Source organism: Lactuca serriola, chromosome 5 (genome assembly GCF_051521515.1).
Source record: "Lactuca serriola cultivar US96UC23 chromosome 5, Lser_US96UC23_V15, whole genome shotgun sequence".
Classification (NCBI taxonomy): Eukaryota; Viridiplantae; Streptophyta; class Magnoliopsida; order Asterales; family Asteraceae; genus Lactuca; species Lactuca serriola.
Window position 1 is genome coordinate 347304996 of NC_136412.1, and position 20449 is coordinate 347325444.

General features: G+C 37.3%; 1 pseudogene; it reads left to right on the forward strand.

The window, feature by feature from the left end:
- Positions 1-13142: 13142 nt before the first annotated feature.
- On the forward strand, positions 13143-14089 carry LOC145051094 (uncharacterized; annotated as a pseudogene).
- Positions 14090-20449: the final 6360 nt, after the last annotated feature.

Genomic DNA, 20449 nt, shown 5'->3' on the forward strand with positions numbered 1-20449 from the left:
CGTCAGCGACAACACGGGTTATGGATGGCCGGAAGGACAAGTCGGAGGCTCCAGTGGTTCGATGCCGAGCATTTCAGCTGACAGCCGAGGAGGCACGCGCTGCACCCGATGTGTTAACGGGTATGATTCTTTCCCTCTGATTTATTTGTATGATGTTATGATATTGATATGTGCCCTGTATATATGTGCTTAGGATCGTTCCATGTGAACGGTATCCCAGTTCAGGTGTTGTTTGATTCGGGTGCTACCCGATCATTTGTCTCTCTTGCGCTTAGCAAGAAGTTTCCTGAGTCTTCGGGCATGTTGGACTTCCCTCTAGAGGTCGAGATTGCAGACGACCGATCAGTGCGAGCATCGGAGGTCTACTGAGATTGTGTTTTGAGGCTGTTCGAGGAACGTTACCTGGTAGACTTGGTTCCCATACCGTTGCGGGGGAACAAGGTTATTATAGGCATGGATTGGTTGAGCCCCAATGGGGCAGTGATAGATTATGCACATCAGCTGGTACGGATTAGGACCCCAAGTGGGGGAGAGTTGGTAGTTCTGGGCGAGAGGCCACAACGAGGACCGGCTGTATGTTCAGCAGCGAGAGCTAGGCGCTACCTTCAGCAGGGTTGCGTAGGGTATATCGCTTATGTTATGGACACCCGGGAGGCGCGTAAGGCGACAATGGGCGATGTACCCGTGGTGCAGGAGTTTATGGATGTATTCCCCGAGGAGTTGCCTGGGATACCTCTGGAGAGGCAGGTAGAGTTTAGGATCGACCTAGTCCCTGGTGCGGCTCCGATAGCCAAGGCGCCGTATCGGTTGGCTCCTCCTGGGATGTAGGAGTTGTCTACACAACTGCAGGAGCTGTTAGACAAGGGATTCATTAGACCGAGCAGTTCACCCTGGGGAGCCCTGATTCTGTTTGTGAAGAAGAAGGACGGGTCGCATCGAATGTGTATAGACTATCGGGAGCTGAATAAGGTAACGGTGAAGAACCGTTACCCACTCCCAAGGATCGATGACCTCATCGACCAGCTCCAGGGAGCATCTTGGTTCTCCAAGATTGATTTGCGATCAGGGTATCATCAGATGAGGGTCACAGAGGAGGATGTGCAAAAGACTGCTTTTCGGACACGCTATGGTCATTACAAGTTTGTGGTGATGCCTTTCGGGCTCACCAATGCTCCTGTCGCGTTCATGGATCTCATGAATCGCGTGTGCCGGCCGATGTTGGATCAGTCCGTGATTGTTTTCATTGACGATATCTTGGTTTATTCCAAGACGTGAGAGCAGCATGAGGAGCATTTGCGTGAGGTTTTGAGTACTTTGAGGAGGGAGAGCTTATATGCTAAGTTCTCCAAGTGTGAGTTCTGGTTGCGCGAGGTGTAGTTTCTGGGCACCTTGTCAACTAGGATGGGATATCAGTGGATCTGGCCAAGGTAGAGGCCGTGATGAGATGGGAGGTCCCGAGGTCTCCATCCGAGATTCGGAGCTTCCTAGGATTGGCAGGCTACTATCGGAGATTCATTCATGACTTCTCCAAGATAGTTGTAGCCCTGACCAGGCTGACAAGGAAAGTCGTGGTTTTTTGTTGGGAGCCCGAGCAGCAGGCCGCATTCGAGACGTTGAGATAGAAATTGTGTGAGGCGCCAATCTTAGCCCTGCCAGAGGGCATGGAGGATTTTTTTGTGTACTACGATGCATCCATCTCAGGTTTGGGAGCAGTGTTGATGCAGAAAGGGCACGTTATTGCTTACGCTTCGAGGCAGCTGAAGCCTCACGGGGTGAACTACCCGACGCATGATTTGGAGCTGGGGGTTGTTGTGTTCGCCCTCAATATTTGGCGTCATTACCTCTATGGGGTTCGTTGTACCATCTACACAGACCACAAGAGCCTGAGGTATCTTTTGGACCAGCCGAATCTGAACATGAGGCAACGTCGGTGGCTTGACGTGGTAAAGGATTATGATTGTGAGATCCTTTACCATCCGGGGAAAGCCAATGTGGTGGCTGACGCACTTAGCCGTAAGGCAGCGCCGATCCAAGATATCTGCCTGAGGATGACAGTGGTGACTCCGCTGTTGGAGCAGATTCGGGAGGCCCAACAGGAGGCCATGAAGGAGGAACATCGGAAAAGAGAGCGGATTGTGGGGTAGGTTTCCTCCTTCGACTATGACAGTAGAGGATTGCTGACACTACACCATAGGGTGTGGGTGCCATATCAAGGGGGTGTGCGCCAGGTTCTGATGGAGGAGGCGCGCAAATCTCGATTCTCCATTCATCCGGGGGCGACAAAGATGTATAGGGATCTTCGTCTAGAATGTTGGTGACCCTGCATGAAGCGGGATATAGCATGGTACGTGGAGCGGTGCTTGACCTGTAGGAAGGTCAAGGCCGAGCACCATAGGCCCCACGGCAAGATGCAGCCGTTGGAGATTCCGTTGTGGAAATGGGAAGACATCGCCTAGGACCGCACGGGGAGTGGATTCTATATGGGTCATCGTGGATCGATTGACCAAGAGCGCCCACTTCATACCGATCCAGGAGAGTATTTCAGCTGAGAAGTTGGCCGATATCTACATCCGAGAGGTGGTGGCGCGGCACGGAGTGCCAGTCTCCGTGATTTCAGACAGAGATGTACGGTTTACTTCTAGGTTCTGGAAGAAGTTCCATGACGAGCTGGGTACTCGTCTGCATTGTAGCACTGCTTTTGACCTGCAAACAGATGGTCAGAATGAGCGGACCACCCACACCCTGGAGGATATGTTGCGGGCATGCGTGCTAGACTTCGGTGGTAGCTGGGATACCTATCTTCCTTTGGCTGAGTTCTCATACAACAACAACTACCACTCGAGTATTGACCGTCCTCCTTTTGAGATGTTATATGGGAGATGGTGCAGGACTCCGATATGTTGGGGTGAGGTTGGCCAGAGGGTCATGGGGAGCACCGAAGTGGTGCTTAATACGACCGAGAGGATTCAGCAGGTTCAGAGCAGGCTTCAGACTGCTCAGAGTCGGCAGAAGAGTTACGCCGACAAGCGCCGATCAGACCTGGAATTCATGGTCGGGGATATGGTTCTCCTGAAGGTGTCGCCATGGAAGGGCGTCATCCGATTCAGGAAACGGGGAAAGTTAGGCCCCAGGTACATTGGATCATTTAGGGTTATGGCCCGGGTGGGCAAGGTGGCGTATAGGCTGGATGTGCCAGCTGAACTCAGTCAGATACACAGCACTTTCCATGTTTCCCAGTTGTGAAAGTGCCTGGTGGACGACTCAGCAGTGGTACCCCTGGAGGATATTCAGGTCGATGGCAGCCTGAATTACATTGAGCGACTAGTGGAAATCCTCGACCGAAAGTCGAGCAATTTGAGGAACAAGAGGGTGGAACTTGTGAAGGTGCAATGGAAGCACCGGAAGGGTTCAAAGTGGACTTGGGAGCCGGTAAAGGAAATGATGGAGCATTACCCTGAGCTGTTTCAGGATCGAGCAATAGACTTCGAGGACGAAGTCTAAAATAAGCGGGGGAGATTTGTAGCACCTGGTTCCTGGTATGTATGATTTATCTGAGTATTTTACATTTTAGCCTTGGACTCGGCGAGTCGTAGGCTAGACTCGCCGAGTAGGGTCGGGATTTTGAGCACGTTTAAGTTGGCGACTCGGTGAGTCCATACTCTGGACTGGGTGAGTCCACCAGTCTGGAAGAAACCCTAATTTCAGGGGTTTGCACCCTATTTAAACCCCCCTTATGCACCCCAAGTTAGCCTCCTTCACCCTCAGAGCATCATATACCGAACCCTAACCCTCTCCTTGTGATTTGAAGTGTTCTTGTGCTTGTTCCTTGAAGATTGAAGAAGAGAAGGAAGGAAAGACCAAAAGAGAAGGTGAAGAGTAAGGATCTAGGAATTAATCCAGAGTTCATTGAGGTACAATTCAGATCTATTATGTTTTTATGCTCAAATCCCCATTAGAACACCATAAAGCTATCTTTGAACCATTTCCAAGCTTGTTAGTAGTATAAGGATCATAATGGGTTGAATAGATGCTAGATCTGGCTATGTTCGAGTTCCAGAAGCCTAGATCTAATACCTTTATGGGGCCATATTGCATGAAAGCCCTAGATCTACCCCTTTTAGTGTGTTTTGAGCCTTAGAACCCCCATTGATGATTATATACACATAAAGTTGGAAACTTTACGTGTTAATCTAGCCCTAGGAACCCAGATCTATGAATGGAATGCACTGGATTCAAGAATAATCGAGTGTAGAGAGATTGCATGTATGCGACTCGGCGAGTTGTTCTTCAGACTCGGCGAGTCGAGTCGCGAGTCCCCGATTTTTCCCCTTTTCGAGTATGCGAGTAGAGTAGTGAGCCATAGGTGGACTCAGTGAGTCGGAAGCCAGACTCAACAATGGAGGGACTCGGCGAGTCAATGCCCTGACTCGGCGGGTCCAAGGCAATCTTCATAGAACTCGGCGAGTTGTTCATCAACTCGGCGAGTCGAGGACAGAACGTGTTCATCGGATGAAGATTAACTCGACGAGTTGTTCATATAACTCGGCGAGTTGGATGAAGGAACATTGAGTATTCAATTAGGAAGTGAACTCGTCGAGTCAATGCCTAACTCGACGAGTAGAGACGGGAGTAAGGACAATCGACTGGATATGGACTCGACGAGTTGGCAAGGCAACTCGGCGAGTTGGGTCAACTGGAAGTTGACTTTGACTTGACTTTGGTTTGGAATCGGTCAGGGGTAAAATAGTCATTTTACCCTGGGAATAGTATCAATGTTTGATTAAGTGTTTTATGGGAATATAGCCGGGGGATCACCGGAGCAGCTGTCAGACATTTGCAGATCAGCTTTTCAGCAGCCAGCCTTTTGAGGTGAGTTACCTTCCAGTAGAGGTGGGTCTAAGGCCACAATGCTGGCCCACCAAGTAGGAGTATTTTAGAAGATGATTGTATTTGTGATAATTATCTTGGTATAAATATGTGTTTGGTTATGAGATATATCTGTATGATATGTTACGTGTATGATAGGGATAGTTTTCCCCTGACAGTGGTCTTTAGGACCGAAGGGTAGGTCAGTACTCGGATACGCCTGATTGTATGCTTATACCTTGTTGTTGTATGCTAGTAGTAGGGGGTGGAATAGACCCCGGTTACCGGTTGAAAGATACCGATGATGATTACCGGTTGAAAGATACCGATGATGAATACCGGTTGTAAGATACCGATGATGATTACCGGTTGAAAGATACCGATGGTATTGTATGGTATGTGGTATGATGGGGTAACTCACTAAGCTTCGTGCTTACAGTTTTAGTTGTGGTTTTAGGTACCTTTTCGTCAATGGGGAAAGAGCCGGCGGTGTAGCGGCGCATCACATACATGATTTCCGCACTGGATTTTCTGGGAATGTACTCTGATTTTCTTGTTTCCGATGATATTGTTTTGAGACATAACCATATGTTTTATAATTAATGTAACTTTGACAATTTTAGTAACACGCTTTATTACATGTTAAATTCTAAAATGAAATTTTTGGCCTCGAAATTTGGGATGTTACAACGTGACGTTGACCATTGAATTTTTGACTAAGATTTACTTTAGGTCAAACTTGATGGTTTTGGGTAGTTGATTAAGAGTTTACTTGGTTTTGGTGATTAGCGGATTCGTAGGTGCAAGCAGTGCTGGAAAGGTGTAACATCCGGATTCCCAGGTATTATTTTTATTCTTTTATTTTTGGGTGATGTGAGGAGACTCGGTGAGTTGGAGTCAAAACTCGCCGAGTAGGATCGCGGTTTTGCACGCGGGTTCGCGTCTGGACTCGGCGAGTCCACGCTGTTTAATGAAACCCTAATTTCCAGGGTTTGAGAGCTATTTAAAGGGGCTTATGGCCGTCATTTGCGGCTACCAGCCCCAGAGAGAAACCCTAAAGAGATCTTGAGCATTTTGGGAGAGAGAGGAGGCCATTGTTAACCTTTGAAGCATTGTTTGGCAAGGCAAAGGAGGTTCTAGCTAAGAGGAGGCAAAGGAGGTGGACATCCTTTGAATTTGGAGCTCAGAGCATCACTTTGGAGGTAATATTTTGGCTCCCTTTCTGTTGTTATGATGAACATGGGGGTTTAGGGTTTCTTAACCCCTTTTGTTGGTTAGATTTGATGTCCATTTCGTCCCTATTTGTGATGAGGCTTGAAATGGGATCCATAGAGGTCCAGAGAAGCTTTATTCCTTAAGCTTTATGAGGATTCATGGTAGTTTTGACCAAGGGTTATGAAATATGGGGCTAAAACATCATATAGGAGCAAATAGATGTTGTTTGAGCATCAAGGTTTGGACTTTACGTGATTATCAGGCTTGGGGAGGCCAGATCTATGATTGTATGGAACAAATCTGACCTCAGAAGTGGTTTTGAGTTTATGCATGGCATGAACTCGCCGAGTCTGAAGAACAGACTCGGTGAGTAGTATGAAGTTTGACCGTAATCACTCAGTGAGTGGTCTGGTCGAGTTGAGGGAACGACTCAGTAAGTCAGGGTGAGTCAGGGGGACTGAGTCAAGCCGGAACTCGCCGAGTTGTTCTTGAGACTCGGTGAGTTGAGTCGTGGTGGCCCCGCGATTTATGCCAGGTGGAACTCGTCGAGTAAGGGAGGTACTCGGCGTCTCAAGAGAGGATCCAAGAGAGTCAGTGGACACGTGTAGACTCGCCGAGTCGCCCTAGTGCACTCACCGAGTCCGGTCAAAGTTGACCGTTGACCTTGTTGGCTTTTAGGGTTGAGTACAGTTGTATTTATGAGTGTCTTACTTTGTGTGATTAGGCGGAGGCTAGATCACATTTATTCCGAGTCAGATACTTACCGGGACATCGATGTGAGTCTTCTCACTATACTTTACTTAGAGTGGTATATTGTGTAGACCAGAGGGTCTTATGTGATATGTATGAGATTATGTGCTATGTGTTATGTGTATGTTGTATGTTGTTATAGACCGGACCGAAGGGTCCGACGATACAGACCGGGCCGGAGGGCCCAACGAGGTATGACCGGACCAGAGGGTCCAACGAGCTACGGGACTGGAGAGTCCCGCTGAGACATATCGACCGGAGGGTCGTATTATAGCCTTGAGTGGCGTATGTGTTGTATGCGGTATTTTGGGGGACTCACTAAGCAATTATGCTTACAGTTGTTGTGTGATGTGTTTCAGGTACCAACGATGAGCGCGGGAAGGCGCCGACATGATCCGTACACACTTGAGGAGTTTATGTTTTGGATTCTGGGGAGATGTCTTTGTGATAAATACATTTGAAACAATATGTTGATGTTATTTTGTGAAAAATGATTGTTTTGAAAATGAAAATTTTGTTTTGAAAATCCACGTTGTTACAAAAGGGGTCATATTGTAGTGTTTCAAAGTTCTTCGATTCAGGTTAGGTCCGCATCATTGTACCGTGGGGCGAAGGCACCAACGTCGACCTACTAGTTTTGGTTATCTTTAATATAGGGATGCCATAGGGACTGTATATATTCATATAGGATAGAATGAGGACTATTGATCTAGGCTTTTTTACTTGTTCCTTATTAGTTGTGATTTTAGAGTATGATCACTTGTCCATGTGTCTATCTCACCTCTGAGTATATACAGTTATGCATTCCTTGGATTGTTGGTATTTAGTGCTCCCTCCGTCCCAAATTGATAGTCCACTTTTGATTTTTGAAGTCTTTTTTCTTCAACTTTGATCTTAAATATTTATATTTGTGTTATATATTACTTGATAAAACTTATAACAATGAAAAAAAAAATTAAAATACAATCCATTCATATATTTTGCATCAAGTATTATCTATAAAAAACAAAAATATTTAAAGTCAAAATTGAAGGAAAAAGACTTCAAAAGTCAAAAGTGGACTACCAATTTGGGACGGAGGTAGTATGATGTTATGTTGTAGTGACCTGTTAGATCTGTCTTATGTTATTTAGTATGATGCTATGTTGTAGTGATCTGTTAGATCTGTATTCTGGTAGATAGGATATTGCTATGCAGTAGTGATCTGTAGATATGTATATCTGTATATCTATATGTACTTGATGGTTATCATCTAATGGAGTGCCCTAGGGATTGTATGTGGTCATGTAGGATAGCCTGAGAACTCTTGATCTAGGCTTTCTTTATTGTTCCTTGTTTGGTTGTGGCTCTAGAGTAAGATCATTTGTTTGGGTGACTATCTCACCACTGGTTACTTATAGTTAAACAATTCATGGAGGTTAGCTGGTAGCGGGACAGTGTGAATTGAAAGGACTAGTAGGTGGTACTGAGTTGTATGATTGTTGTTTTCCTGTAGTATGTGCTTGCTTGATCCTCGATTGTTTATATGTCGACATATAGTAGTAGTGCGTTGAGGCGGTCTTGCTTTGTGTTGTAGGCCAAGACACCCGATGTGGGCCGACTGTAAGTGATAGGCATGGAGGCTCGGGAAGAACGGTTGGGTTGAGGCGGCGGGCTAAGAAACCTCGGGTATTCTAGCCCAATGGCTGATTGGACCTGTTGCATGTTAGCATTCCAGTCCAAGGACTGATTGGTCATGGGCATTCCAACGGGAGATTGTGGGCCGTTATACATGCTTGTATGTTTATTGTATGGGATATTTTGGGGGAAAATCACTAAGATTTATGCTTACCCAGTTGTTTATTGTTTCAGGTATCATCGGTGACTGTGGGAAGGCGAATGCGGGTGTGTATACACTCATTAACAACATTGAGGATTTCACATTCATTATAATACTCTGATTTTTAATAAATGTAATTGGGAATAGATGGTTTTCTTAAAATGGTTTATAATTCGGAAGTCTTACTTTAAATAAAATTAAAATTTTTGGTCGTGAAAATGAGACGTTTCACCAAATGTGGATTTCTAAGGTTCATGGAGCTTTTTACCCAGATCATCAAATCCATCAATACGATGATTGAATTGAGATTAGAACCATAGAAACCACTCAAGGGAGGTTAGAAAACCAAGCTCTAATCATTTATTGAAGCCAAATTCGACATTTTGGTTCAACCCAAAACCATGAACTCGATTTTGAGAGCTAGAGGAGAAGAGATTCTAGCTTACATGATCTCAATCCTTATTGTAACTTGAATCTCTTGATAGATCTTCACTCTAGCATGAAATCCTCTCCAAAATCGTCATGTTCTTGGCCCCAAACTCTCTCCATCGTGAAATGGTTGAAGTGGGGAGGGGTTGCATCCTATAATCTCGATTTGACATATTTAGTCACTTAAGTTTGCACCTTTTGACCAAAATTACCCAAATCCCACTATTTTCTATTTTAGCTTAAGGTTTTACATAATAGGTCCTTCCGTATCCATTACATAGATTTAGTAAGTCTATTTCCCATTAAATGAGTTAACCATTTGGTAAAACATTTTACCAAGTCGACACTTTTGGTCCCTTAACTTTAAAATGTTATTATTTAAACTTTTTTTTTTCTTTCTAATCTTCATATCAAATAACAATATGATCATTCTTTAATGATTTAATTATGTAAATCATATTTTATTTAATTACTTAATTAATTTAAGACTCTAGTCTTAAAGTTAGGATAGTCTTAAAGTTAGGATGTTACATAGGCTAACCTAAATAAACCAATGAATGTACCTCTAACAAAAGTATTTAGCATTTTCGAAGAGGCTAATTGCAAAATTAATATGATATAAATTCATTACTTTATCAACAATACAACATGTTTGTATAAAATTGAGTGCAACAAATTTACTAATGTATATAGTATGGTAAAAGATAATAGTTTGTTGAATAATTGAAGATTAATTTGTTATCTTAGATGAGTTAAAAACGTCTAATTTGGGTTTGTTCGACAATAGTTTGTTGAATAACTGAAGATTAATTTGTTATCTTAGATGAGTTAAAATTTGACTTAAAGCTTTTGTTTTAAACATAAATTTCTCAATCTAAAATCTACTCAAGTAACGTTTACTGAAAAACTCCTCTATATTTTACCGAAAAACTCCTATATATTAACAAAATGACTAAAACATCCTTAATTAAAATATTATCTCTCCATGTTATCTTGTTTCTTCCCTTTCACGTTTTGTTTTTTGTTTGTTTCTTTTTAGCTTTTATTTCAATCTTTGATATTTGATTAGTTTGTTTTTCTTTTTTACGTGTTATTATTTTATATATTTAGGTTTTTAAGAAAAAAAACATATGCTAGTATCATCCACATGTTGGCTTTATTTTTTGTTTTTTTAAACATAAACACATTGTAAAACCACATATTGGTTTACCGATAATTGTAGTGTTTTTTTTTTTTTTTTTTTTTGGATGCGGGTAATGTTGATGTATCAATAGCACGGTGCGGTTCGGTGTGGTTTTGGACAAAACCGAACCACAAACCAATAGAAGTGGTTTTTATATATGTAAAACCGATTAGTGCAGTTTTTTTCAGTTTGGTTTTGCATTATTATTATTTTTTTGCCGTTCTCGGTTATTTTGGTACGGTTTGGGTTATTAACCGCAAAAATTATGGATGCCGTTTTACCTTTGAAAGATGCGATTTTTTTCATGTACAAAACTTAATTTCCAAAAAAAACGTGGTGCAGTTTTTAATACAATTAAAATCAAAAAACTTTTAAACTTAAAGAAATAAAACAAATTAGTTACAGTTTAATAAAACGTTAACTCATAATTCATAAAGCCTTCATGGCTAGAGCAAAAACTCAACTACAATGGTAGGCCACCAAGCAAATGCTTAAGTTGTAGTTTGCCTCTCAAACCCTTTTTTATAGAGGAAAGACGCTTCTATTTCCTTTCAATCACGGACAACCAAATTCAACAAATGACTAACTTGTTTTTCTATGAGTATCACGAATATAAATGCTTCTGGAGAATGAGGCATTTCCCTGATTGTTTCAATGTGTTTATCATGGTGAAGTGCAAACCATATTAAAATCAAAAACAAATTGTTGAATTTAGAAAGAGATCAAAGATTTATGAATCAGTTTCTAGGGTTTTAAATGCACAAATTTGAATCGAGATTAAATTTGAGTTCTTCTGTGAAGAGGGTTTTTTGGAGGAAGCAAGATGTAACATGAAGAGATATTGAATGACGGTGGATTATTTTGACGGATAAAAGGTGTATTGTCAAAACTACCCCTCCGTGTCCTTTCTCTAATCCTGAAGTCTGATCAAATTGCAAAATTGCCACCGTCTCTATTGTTTTAATTTGAGTTAATTCTACCCATAGATTATTATAGACCAATGGTTCAGATTTTGTCCCCACGTCTCACATGAACTCAACCATATATATATATATATATATATATATATATATATATATATATATATATATATATATATATATATATATGGAAGTAGGTTCATGCGAAAATATAAATATTTTGCAAAAACGAGAAAACAGATTTTATTTATTCAAAATCAAACACATGTACTATAAAAAAATAAATTTATTAGCAATAAATTAAAGATAGTAAGTTTATATTGGATGGTGTTTTGGTAATATAGATTTAAAGACGGTTTTGATAATTATATTTTTTTCACATCCTTAATCATTTTTAAATTCATGTTTTCATAATAAAAATGTTAAAAATCATATTTTGCTAATATGAAACAATTTCGCATCTATTATCGATTATCATCATGTATTTCAAAGTTTGGATGGATTATTTTTCAAAATATAATGTTGAGGTGACACAATATCATATGTTTTTCTTGTTTTCGTGTTTTCGCAAATTATTTGCATTTTCGCATGAACCTATATATATATATATATATATATATATATATATATATATATATATAGAGAGAGAGAGAGAGAGAGAGAGAGAGAGAGAAGTAGGTTCAACTATTCTAACTAAGGTACTGTTTGTTTTTCTGAAGCAAAAATTCATAAAGTCTGTGGACTACTTCTGCAACCCTCTGCAGTAGAAGAGGTGGACCAAACAACTGCATACTGTAATAAGAAGCGTGTTTGTTTTTTTAACATCTGCATGTTGCTGTAGATATTAAAAAATTAAAATAAACTGATTTTATAATCCGAAAATAATTTTTTATTACCGAAAATTTAATAATGTATGACATTTCGGCAATAATTTATGATATTTCAGCAAAAAATAATGATATTTTAAAATAAAATAATGATGTTTCATCAAGAAATTATTATTATTCAATTTTTAAAAAAAAAATCAACAAGAATAAACAAAAAATGAAATAAGATTTCAGCAATATATAATCAATATTTTAGCAAGAAAAAAATGAGAAGAGGTAGGAAGAGGCAAAAAAAATGAAATAAGATTTCAGCAATATATAATCAACACTTGTTTTGCGTCAAGAAGAACACGCGCAAAGGTTTTTTAATTTGAAGACTTCTAAAAAATAAACAGATGCGAGATGAAAAAGTGTTGCACGTGTGCTGCGCCGCGCAGCAATAAGAGGTTTGAAGAGGTTTTTTCCGAAAAACAAACAGCCCCTAAGTATTGTGTGGATGTAAAAATCATTATGGACCAATCATTTCAAATTTAATTAATTTTAAATTTATTTAATAGATAAGAGTAGAATAGTAATTTTTATATTTATTAAACAATATCCTTAATTTTCATCCCATTTTTTTTATGGAAAACTCTTAAATTCAAAATGAAAATATCAACCTTTAATCGTTATATATATATATATATATATATATATATATATATATATATATATATATATATATATATATATATATATGAATTGGAAGCCCTAAACAAAACTCAATCGGAGGCATCGTTCATGCCTCCTACCGATTCCTCCATTGTCGTTCTTCTATCGGCATTTCCTCTGCACAACACTGCATCACCCATGAATCTACAGTTCTATAAAACACAACTATCCCAATCCAGATTGAATCGGAGAAAGCAGGTCGATTGATTTTCCGGTGAAAATCTACACATATCACTTTGCTTCCCCACGACGGCAAAACTAATGGTTTCTGCTTCCATTAGTACGACCTTCCCCCCCCCCCCCCCCCCCTCTACAAACCCATCAAATCCTTCGTATCCACTTCACAAACACCTAAATTCTTCCCCAAAACCAAGCACGGCGCCGACGCCAGTATCGTTTGGGCAGTTTCCAAGGAGCAAGACATGATTCCCATACAGAGTAATGACTTTACGGATCATCAAGTTGGTATCCTGGTGATTGAAATTGTGAGGGAGGTTGATGGTGGAAAAGACGTTCAATTGATTGGTGGGTTCGGTGGTAGTGAAGGAAGATTGTGTTTTGAAGGTGGGTTTTCGACTGCGAGCTCTTCCTGTGATGGAAATCAGGTAGTCGAAGGTGAAAATATCGATAAATTGATCGATAGAACCAGTAACGCCACCATTGTTCTTGTTGCTGGAACTTTCGGTATTGCCAAATAGCTCACCATCGATTATGATTACTGGTATGTGAGTTCTTTTATCTACTATTAACTTGTCGAATTAGGTTTTATTCAAACATAATTTTGAGTTTGAATGTTTTGTTCTTTCTAGTTCAATTAAGGACTTAAGGTTAATCTTGATGTGACACACACAAGGATGAACCATATTTGAAATATTGAGATATGCACCATAACACAACTAGAGTGCATACGAAGAAGCTTTAAAAGAAAACCCACTTTTGGCAAAGATGATGATACGTGGAGTTGTATATTCAATAGGCAATTGGATTGCACATGTTCGTTGGTTTATTTTCTTTAAAAACCCACCCTTTCTTGTTTCCATTAACAATCCATGAATGATGATCACCTCAAAAAACTAACACTTTTGAATAATTATCAACTATCCTTATTCTTATCCAGTGTTGTGAAGGCAAACCACTGTTGGAGTTTGATCGCACCAGCATGTTTAAAAATGGCCTTGTTAGCTTCACTCTACATGGATCCTTTTCTCACTACTACTACTATTTCTGTGAGGTAAACAATATACCAACTTTATTGTTATTTAAGTATTTTTCTTGTGAATTTAGCTTAATTAGTAATTATAATATGAACTATAATGTTATGTTGTTGCTATATTCATTTCAGGTAATTCCAATTTGTTTTACTTGCTAAATGCAAGTTGAAAGTTGGGGATTTGATTTTTTTATTTCTTTTTCGCATAATGATCAGGTTAAGTGAAACTTATGAGGTAATTCCAACAAAATGCATACGACAATTAAATCTTGAATTCCAATTCTACTGGAATGGAATCACGAATTCCAATTCTGTTGGAATGAAATATGGATATTTTCTCACTGATTTATGCATGTTCTACAATTATTGGTTATTGGTTTTGGTGCAATTCACAAGTCTGAATATTTTTCCAAAGGAATTTAGTTTTTTATTTTTCATTTGCTAATGCATTATTGGATTCTAAACTACAATTTGGTTTTGTTTTCACAGAAGTTGATGCTTAAAGAACGGACCACAAAATTGAAAGTGATTCTTAGCAACATTATTCTTTTAGAATGTATTAGTGTCTTTATTAGATTTTGTTGTTTTTCTTTCCCGATTTGAAAGTTTTTTTTAGTTTTATTCTTTAACATTAAATGTAATTCTTAGCAATTGTTACCCGTATTCTATAAGAATTAATGTAATTTTTGTTTTTATACTTCAATTGATGGTTCAAGAATTTGTTATTCTACAAGAAGTGTTTAGTCATGATCAAGAATTTGTTTACACGTATTCTGTCAGAATGTCCGAATTAAAAGAATTATAATTTGTAAAATCGGATTTTTAAAATTAATAGAGTATATGATCCCTTAAAATATGAAATTTTCCTTTATTAAATCTATATTAATTAACTAAAATACCCTTGTAATTAAATTAGATGATATTTTTCAGTTATATTTAATTCAATAATATGTATTAATCATTTTCTTAAAATAAGTAAAATGATTGGCCCACAATCATTCATATATCCACACAATAATTAGTTAGAATAGAATAACCTAAGCCTATATATATATATATATATATATATATATATATATATATATATATATATATATATATATATTGAGAGAGAGAAAGAGAGAGAGTTAGGTTCAAATGTTTTTACTATCTATTGTGTCCATGTAGAATTGATTATAGACCAATCATTTTAGTTATTTTAATAAAGTAATTAATGCATATTAAATGTTGAATATTTAATTAATATTCATTATATCTTCAAAATGTAATTTGCATTAATTACTTTCTTTAAATAATTAAAATGATTGGTCTACAATCAATCCTACATGCACACAATAGATAGTAGAAACATTTGAACATATATATATATATATATATATATATATATATATATATATATATATATATATATATATATCTCCCACGATGCGGTTCAGTTTTTTGCGGTTTTTACAAATCCAAAAACCGCACCGCAAAGAAAATTTTTGGTTTTTATAAAATAAAAAATCATACCATTGGTTTTCGTTTCGATTTCGATTTATACGGTTTTTTTGTTCGGTTTTGCTTATCCTTAAATTCAATAGATAGAATCAATATTTTGAAGACTAGTATTTCTATATAATTATACATAAAAAAAATTACAAACCAACCTCACAACAAATTAAAATAATTACATAATATTTATAAAATTTAAAAGTTATAGATAGATAATCGATTTTTTTATTATTATATTTTAATTTTAGTTTTCTATAGATGTAATTTTAGTTAATTTTATAAATTTAAAAAACTTTCAACTACTAGCTATTTGCTTCCGGCTGCCAGCTACTAATTACCGATTACCAACTTTTATCTAATTTTATCGAACATACATAATATTTTTTAGAACGTGTAGCTACCACCACTCAACTAATCCTAAAATATCCTTAAAATTTTATCTCTCCATGTTTTTTTTTTCTTTCATATTTTATTTTTATTTTTTCCTTTTATCCTTCATTCACTCTTTAATGTCTAATTAGTTTTTTTTTTCTTTTTTACATGCTATTATATTATTTATTCAGGTTTAAAAAATTAAGTCCGTGCTAACTAATGTTTGCTTAATTTTATGTTCTTTTAAAACATAAACACGGACAAAGAACATTGTGAAACGACATGTAGGTTGATTGATCATTGTAGTGTCTTTCTTTTTATGTGTACTATTGATGAATCCATAGATAGAATCAATATGTAGGAGACCAATGTTTCTTTATAATCTATTTTAATAAATAAATATTTTTTTTCACATGTCACAGGTTATTTTGAATTTTTTTTCCACATATTATTTTATGAGTTTTTCTAGTGTATTAAATTTAACATAATATTTTAAAATAATAATTATACTAAATATAGTAATAAATTGATATAAATTTCAATAATAAACTTACATTTTAATTTCAAAATTCTCAAACTAAAGTTTATTAGTTATTTTGTTTATTTATTTAAATTATTTGTTTAAATTTAAAAGATAAAACCATTTCAATTATAATAATTCATTATTTTTTTTATTTTCTTATAAATTCAAAGTTCTCAAACATTTTGACATTTATATTTAATTTTTTTTTAAATTAACACATGTAATGGTCTCACAACTAGTTATATATATAAAAACGATACAAGCCAACCTAAAAACAAATTAAAATAATTATGGAATATTTAAAAATTTTAAAAGTTATATTTAGACAATAAATTTTCCATTATTGTGTGTAAATTTTAGCTTTTATACAAATATTATTTTAGATAATTTTATACATTTCAAAAAATTTCAACTATATTTGTCAAACAATCATGTATAAAGAAAAACTAAATTTTCCAGCTACAAACTACTAATAGAACTAGCTTCGGCTTCTAGCTACGAACTATTAACTTTCAATTAGTTTTGTCGAACACGTCTCTCTCTCTCTCTCTCTCTCTCTCTCTCTCTCTCTATATATATATATATATATATATATATATATATATATATATATATATATATATATATATATATATATATATACACCACGACTCATGTAATCATGTTCATTAATTCACAACGCTCAACCATGTGGAAGGAACATTTTTTATCAACACTTGTTATACCATTAGACCAAAAACATTTTGGTTCAAAAATACATATTATATGGACGGATAAAGAATTAAATATATTTTAATTTTTACTAGTAATCCTTTCAAGAAAACACCAAAAGAATCATGCAGGCTTTCTTCCAAAATGCAGGTAACACACTACACATGGCACATGAATAACTTCGAGTGCGTGAGTGTGGATAGAGTTTATTGTTTAATCAGTCACCGAACTACATCAAATCATATGGATATATGATTCTTAAACCATTTAATACACAACAAATAACCGAAACGAAGGTATTGGTTCTCATTGTATAAAAACTATAGACCAACTATCACTATGTTATTGATTATATACAGTTTTTATTATAAAACAAATTACTGAACTAACCGTCTCAGGGACTGTGCCCTGGGATCAGGCTCTGGCTCTGACAGTCAATGAACAATTAGGTTAGGCTTGATCTAACCCAGTTCAGTCCCAACTAATCATGGGCTAGGCTGTGTTGCTAGGTCTTTAAAGCACATACAACCTAGCCCTTTAAGCGTATACAACCTAGCCCGTAACTAGTTGGGCCTAAACTAGGTTGGCCCAAGACCTGACCATCTCCTCATAGACAAGACCAGACAACCCAATTTCACATCAATGGGTCTTATGACTACTAGCACTTAACATAAAGAACTCAATATTACCAAAATGGGTTTGGAACTTTGGTTTTTGTCCATATTTAGATAACCATGTTTTTTTCGTACACATTTGACCAGTAAACTTGTTTGACCTGTTCATAATAGGGTAATGTTACCGCTAATTACCAGTCATATTACCTTATTTTGAACAGGTCAAACAAGTTCAATGGTCAAATGTGTATGGAAAAAACACGATTACCTTAATGTGAACAAAGACCAAAGTTCATTGCCTTTCTAGTTCATTAACCCTTAAACTTATAAGTCATTATTGTTCAAGTTATTCATGTCACCGTTTACCTAATATAGGTGGGTTGTACATGATCCCACATCGGTTGGGAAGGAGAACAAAACATTCCTTAAAAGGGTGTGGAAACCTTCTCTGTCACAACGTGTTTTAAAGTCATGAGAGCAACAGATCGTATAAGAACTTTGCAGTTAAGTATGCTCGGGTGAGAGCAATTCAGGGATGGGTGACCTCATGGGAAGTTTTCGCATCGGAAGCCCAAAGCAGAAATATTGTGATACGTGCCATAGGGGATGTTACAAATGGTATCAGAGCTAGGACATGGATCGATGTGTTCGACGGGGACGTCGAACCCTATAATAGGGGGTGAATGTGGGTTGTACCTGATCCTACATCAGTTGGGAAGGAGAATGAAACATTCCTTAAAGGGGTGTGGAAACCTTCTCTGTCACAACGCGTTTTAAAGTCACGAGGGCAGCAAATCCCATAAGAACTCTACAGTTAAGCGTGCTCGGGCGAGAGCAATTCATGGATGGGTGACCCCTGGACAGTTTTCGTGTTGGGAGCCCAAAGCGGACAATATGTGATACGTGCCAGAGGGGATGTTACAAATGATATCAATGTTGGGACATGGATCGATGGTAAGTTTTATATATATTTTTTAAATTCTATACAATTAGACTTTCACATTCACTGATACAAGGAAATGTTAACTGGATGTCTTTCCCATGAACAATACTTTCATTCAATAACACACAAGAGAAATATGAGCCGACTACATGGTCGAATACATGATGGGATATGCTAAAGTATATGGACTACATTAAGTGACTAAAACTAATATATCATAATAATACAAATATACATAGTCTAACAGCCCAATACCCCCCCCCCCCCCCCGACAGTTAGAATAGGTGTATATAACCGAACTTTCAAACTGGATCTAAGGATGTCAAAGGGACCTAACAGGAGCGGGAATAGCTGCCCCCACCCCCGGATCCCCTGTTTACATAGCCCCCGGTTACCTCCATCGCCTGGTCCTGCCCCCGGTTCCCCCGATTTATAGACTTAAAATTCGATTTTTTGGCTAAAAAACTACTTTGTTTGAGGCTAAAAAGACTATTTTTAATAACTTTAAAAGCTTAAAACCTAATGTTTTAGAAACTAAAAAAATAATCCAACATTACGAATCCAACATTACAAATCGACAATCCAACAATCTTACAAATATAAAATACACCAAATCCAACATTACAAATATAAAATACTTACATATTGAAAAATATATGATCAATTCACTACATCTTCAATATCCATTAATTGGAAACGGTAAAGTGAAACCTAACCTAAACCTAAAATTAGATAATATATATATATATATATATATATATATATATATATATATATATATATATATTACATAAATGTACAACGGGGGCTCTCGCGGGAGTACGGGATGGAAATACCGACTCCTGCCCCGGTCCCGAAAATACACGCGGTTTAATTTTGCCCCCACCCCCGCTCCCGCTCTCGGTTTTTTAAAAATTTAGTCTTGTATGGTATCGGGGACCCATTGGGGGGTTTTTGACATCCCTAATTGGATCGAAAATCAAGAAACAATGAAGACGGGAGGCTCTTGGTGAATATATATATGCATATTGAGACTTGGATGGTGTTGGGTTATTGTGACATCCCCAAAATCTCGGCCAGAAAAAGACCGATTTTCATTTATGCTTTTTAAGAGTAAATCCTTTTGATTTGAAAGAGTTGCGGAATTTTTTTCCTAAAAACAAAACGTGATAAAATAATATTTACCAAAGCATTTCATCAAGAAATGTATTTTCATTATATAATCAAAACTCGGAATGTCATGTTCTGATATAGACCATAAAGCATAAACGATAACATTACAAGTCGTTCAACAAATATATACATATACAGACTTGTAAACAAAACAACTTGATGATTCATCCATCTTATGCCCTTCCGCCACTTCTTGTAATACAAATAAAACTGAGTGGGTCAGGCTTGGGAGCCTGGTGAGCATATAGGGTTTTCAACCCACAATAAATAATTGTATTTAATTTCCACCAACCAACAATAACCCAATTACCCATTCCTATTATTCTCACTTTACGTCCCTAAGACAACTAACATAAGGGACCTAGTCTAAGAATATTTCATCGGGGCAACAACACATGCTTCGGGGGTTCCTCAGCAATAGAAGTCAAATAAGGCAACCATGAGGGGGATGGAGTGCAACAAATGAACACCCAAGTTCATTAACACCTACAGGTAGCGAGCCTGCTAGCGTTCCATAGGACTGTCTAGAAAAGTTTGTGGTCGTCATCTAAACTCCGCTAGATGACTAAATCAAAACAACATTGAGGCCTCTCATCTGTTTATCACACAACTATCTACCCATGTTCTACCCAACATATTAGTAGATAAAAATATATATTTTTATACATAGTTTAAAACCTGTATAGCAT